The 5,042-nt window shown below is 46.7% G+C and overlaps 1 protein-coding gene across 2 annotated transcripts in view; it reads right to left on the bottom strand.

Annotated features, from left to right (window-relative positions):
* Positions 1-5,037: 5,037 nt before the first annotated feature.
* The window catches only part of KIAA2013, an 8,252-nt gene continuing 8,247 nt past the window's right edge, over positions 5,038-5,042 (bottom strand). For both annotated transcript variants that reach the window (XR_014028209.1, XM_081341341.1), the window contains one exon: positions 5,038-5,042. This exon is cut by the window's right edge. The gene's annotated coding sequence lies outside the window, so the exon portion shown is untranslated.

Genomic DNA, 5,042 nt, shown 5'->3' with positions numbered 1-5,042 from the left:
AGCACCTTTGGGACGATCAATCAGGAACCTTAAAAGTTGTCTGATCCCTTCAGATGCAATCTCTTACCTGGTCATAATTTTCTGCCTCTACGTGCTTGTGTTTCCGTAGCTGTTTGGCCACGGATTTGGGCAACATCTGATGAAGAAGGTCTTCCGCTATGCGCCTTTCCTGTTTCAAGGCCTCCGTTCGTTGCTTGAGGATCCTGGCGTAACTCTGGATCCACTCGGTCATCTCTTTGAAGGAGAAAAGGACGGCTGGGTAGATCAGACTGGTGATCAGCAAGAGGCTGATTTTGAGGCTAAGCAGGGAGACGATATCCTTGGACTTGTTCTGAAGCTTCTCCTGGCTTTTCTGAAGCAAACATCTCTGGAGGAGCTCAAGTTCATCCATCAAAGGATGGGAGAGTGACCGAAAGCCCAAAGAAGGTGCAACCGTGTGGAGTCCTTCGTGATGGGTGGCCAGGATGGAGACGTTGGGAAGCTCAGCCCAACATTCTTGGGTGCTTTCCGAGATAAAAACAGAGGAAGTGAGAAGAGCAGACAGCTGGTGCCACAAAGCTTGGACCTCCTCAGGGTAGAGGGACATTTCTTGAGCTTGTAACATAGCACCTTTGATTCCCAGGAGAAGCCTCAGAAAGACCACATCTAACCAGTCTGGATTTGACCTTATCTTTCGGTGATCTCCCTCCTCAGGCTTCTGAAGTATCTCCAAGATTCTTGAAATCATTTTGAGCTGCAGAAAAGCCATCCCAGCTCCTTCGGTGCCATTCATCCTCGCCCTGACCAAGGTGACGTAAGTTGGACAGCTGAAATGATGGTCATCCTTGCACCGGGAAATTGTGCCGGGGTATCCTTCTCCATATTGGTTGCAGAGAGCAACCAAGCTCTTCAGCAGGTCTTCTGGCCAAGAGATGTTCTCCACTCCCATCTCTCCTCCTCCTCTTCCTCCTCCTCCTCCTCCTCGTCCTCCTTCTCCTCCTCCTCCTCCTTGCCAATTTGCTTCTTGGGCAAGGAGATTGAACACGGAGAATGCCAGGAAACTCCGGCACGAAGAGAAGTTGCTGGCGGCCTTCTCAGCATGCCTCCAGGACTCCAGAATTTGGTTTAGATCCAAAGCGGCGTTTCCCAGCAAGGTGAACAAAGAGATTAAGCAGAGAGCCAAGATCCGTCTCACCGTCTTGCTGGCGTGGCAGTCCGACGGCGGGGAAGAACACCTGGGGAGAGCAAAGGAAGCCAGTTCAGTAAGTGAGTTTTTCCTCCTGCAGTTAGATGGATCCTCCTAATAATAATTTGATAGGGCGGCAGAATGAGGTTAGCAAAAATTAATTGATCCGGGGAGGGGGGTGTTTCCAGCCATGTTTGATATTCCATGCGAAGAGGAGTAAAACTTGACATACTAATAGACCGTATACCCAGGGCTTTTTTTTGTCATAGAACGCTCAGAATGGAGTTCCAGCACCTTTTTTGGATGGAACCTTGTAGGGTAGGCAAGGCGGGTTGTATGACACGTGTGAGTTCCGGCAACTTTTTCTTTTACAAAAAAAGCACTGCGTATACCTATATGAGATATGGGCAGAAAATTCTCCAGTGGTGGGCATTTGAGGGGAAAATACACGGCTGGCGTCATACTCGTTTTTTTCTCGTAGCTCTTTTTTTGATTTTTTTTCCTACAATACTCAAAGGTTGGTCTTAGACTCATAAACACATCCCGACTTACATATGGTTCATGAGGGCAAATTCCTTCCCTCGGGAGAATTATAGCTAGCTTTGAATCATGTAAAACTGATGTTCTTTTATTTTGTAAATTATAGAAAGAATACATATGTAATATATAATATTGTAGCTATTTCTTTCTATAATTTGCAAAATAAAAGAACATCAATTTCACGTTTTATATATGGTTGGGTGTCCCTCCCCATGTGAGAGAGAGAGAGAGAGAGATAGGCAGAGACAGAGAGAGGATAGATAGATAGATAGATAGATAGATAGATAGATAGATAGATAGATAGATAGATAGATAGATAGATAGACAGACAGACAGAGACAGATATTAGATTGATACGATAGATAGATAGATAGATAGATAGATAGATAGATAGATAGATAGATAGATAGATAGATAGATAGATAGATAGATAGATAGACAGACAGACATATATATGTGGGAGAGATGATAGACATACAGAGACAGATAGATAGATATAGATAGATTTGGGAGAGATGAGAGAGAGAGAGAGAGAGAGAGAGAGAGAGAGAGAGAGAGAGAGAGAGAGAGAGAGATTAGATAGATAGATAGATAGATAGATAGATAGATAGATAGATAGATAGATAGATAGATAGATAGATAGATAGATAGACAGACAGAGAGACTATATATATATATATATTCTGAATTAACAGTACTTCAGTTTGGAACTTGCCTCATGATGGAGGTTAGCAAACAGCTTGAATTTGGGAGCGCAAAAGAAAGACAGTTGACCGGTTCCCTTGAAAGACTGCAAAAATAAAATGGATGGATCATGGCAGCTAGAAGAGTAGCTGTGGGGGGGGGGAAATGCATTGAACGGTGGAGAATTTGATGGCTGCAAAACCCCCAGCCCCCCAAAGTAAAAAATGTAGACAGTTCTTTTTATATTGTTTGGATTTCAGACCAACCCAAAATGCGCTTTACCAACTGCTTTTTTAAAAAAAAAAAACCCATTGCAAATTGAAAAAAAAGTCTAGTTGGCATACGTTTGTCCATGCGCTTCCCTTCTTAAAAGTCCATCGGCTTGGTCAGAATCCATTGTTAATTTTTGTTGTCTTTCTGTTTTTTTAGTTGACGGACAAATGAATTATTAAATTAGACTTGTTTGAATCTCGGTCACAGTTAATCCCCCGCCCCTCCCATCCAAACACGCAACCCCTCTCCTCTTGGGCAAATGGCACCATAAGATAAAAAGTCATTTCAACTGAAGATGCTTTCTTCAACCTGAACTAGAGCGAGATTCCAAACCAGTCCCCAAATCATAAGAAAGAAAGAAAGAAAGAAAGAAAGAAAGAAAGAAAGAAAGAAAGAAAGAAAGAAAGAAAGAAAGGGAAGGAAGGAAGGAAGGAAGGAAGGAAGGAAGGAAGGAAGGAAGGAAGGAAGGAAGGAAGGAAGGAAGGAAGGAAGACAAAGAAAGGATTAAAAATGGCCCGTTTGAGGCTACTCCTGTCCCTTCCGTGGCTGGAGGCTTATTAAAAAACAAAATAAAATTGGCTTTAGGATTGCTCAAGCCAAGTGTCCAACTCACTTTCTTTGGATGAAAATTTTTGATCGGCTTTCTTAACCAGCTTCGCCATCTAAAAAAAAAACAACTCACCTGCAAGACGAAGAGGTTTTCCGGGAGCGAAGCGGTCCTGGACCCCCATTCTTGCCTTCCTCTTTGCTGGGCTCCGGTTTCGCCTTGCAGGAAGACGAGGGAGTCAGGTTAGGGAGGCTTTCGGTCCCCGACATTGTGCGGGGTCTCCAGACTTTGGGGGCCAGGCGATGGGGCTGGGCGGGGAGAAGCCCCTTTGATCCGAGATTCTGCCGGGAAGAATGGAGCGACACGTCTGTCCTGTTCGGCGTTTCTAGCTCTTTTGAGTCACGTAGACAAGGGATATGGATGCTCTCTCCCACTTCAGGGGATTCGAAGTGGGGGAGGAAAGGTAAAAGAGGCAGTCCTCGATTTACAACTGTTCATTTTAGTGACCGTTCAAAGTTACAAAGGCTCTGGGGGGAAAAAAAAGGTGGCTTAGGGCCGCTTTTCACACTTAAGGACCATTGTTGCATCCCTGCAATCAAATTCAGACGCTGGGCAACCGGCTCGTATTTATGACAGCCGTAGTGTCCTGGGGTCACGTGATCCCCTTTTGCGACCTTCTGTTGTGGCTCCTTGCCACCCCGTGGATCCAGCAGCTGAGTCTGAGGACTCAGAGGAGGAGGGACCTGGAGTGACATTAGAGTCAGAGGGAGGCTCCGAGGAGCTCCAAGACGTACAGTCGGACAAGGAGCCTGGCCCCTCTACTCGTACTCAGGCTGAGACACAGCTGTGCTGGGAGACTGAGTTGGACGGTGATGAAGCACAGCTGGGGACAAATCCAGGATGCATGAAAGCGCCGGCAAGAGAAGCGAGTAGGACAGAGGAATGCAATGGGGCGGCTCCAAAGGCAAAGGAGAAGGCATTAGGAAGCCAGGCCTTGGCTGCACAATAAAAGGGAAGGTGTGGGAGGTGCTGGTTGCCAAAGGCAACCGGTCCGGTTAGGAATCAAGTTGCGATGAATTGTGTTTGTTTTTCCTCACATCTGTGAGTAAATAAACGGAGTTTGGGTTTGTCCTGCGGTTTCTGCCTGCTTGATCTGAAAAGGGGTTTTCTCCTTCTGAGTTTAACAAGGAGCTGAGGTAGGCTAGGACAGAACACCTTCCGACAAGGCAAAGTCAACGGGGGAGCCAGATGTCACTTCACAGCTGCCTTACTAATAACTGCAGGGGCTCACTTAACAACTGAGGCAAGAAAGGCCGTAAAATGGGCAAAACTCCCAACTGTCTCACTTAGCAAAGGAAATTTGGGGCTGCGTTACGCTCCTAAGTCAAGGACTATCTGTAGGTGGGATTAGGGCACACGTGGCGCGACTCTGCGCAGCTGCACTGGGGATCCGTCAGAATATTATTTTTAGATCCTTTTAGTGGTTATTTTAAAATAAATTTTATTATACAGCAGAGGTCACCAACTTTTGTCAGTTGGTGGACCGGAGGAAAAAGGAGGGGGAAGCATTTTATACGCATGCGTGCGCGCACGTGCGCACGGGGCCACGAGCACACGTGTACAGCAAATGGGGCGGGGCTAGCGCCGGGGTGATACTTGCTAGCCCTGCCCTGTTCCTGCGTGGCGCAGCGGCTTGGTTCTGCGCCCCGCGGTGCAGGGGCAGCCGGTTTTGCTTCTTTGTGCCCCGTGGCACGGCAATGGCCTGTTTCCACACTCCACGGCACAGCGGTGTCTATTTTTGCGCTTTGCAGTGTGGCGGTGGCCTGTTTCTAC

This window comes from Vipera berus (assembly GCF_964194415.1).
Source record: "Vipera berus genome assembly, chromosome: 17".
Classification (NCBI taxonomy): domain Eukaryota; kingdom Metazoa; phylum Chordata; class Lepidosauria; order Squamata; family Viperidae; genus Vipera; species Vipera berus.
The sequence above is the reverse complement of the archived record's forward strand: the minus strand, read 5'-3'. Positions and strand labels throughout refer to the sequence as shown.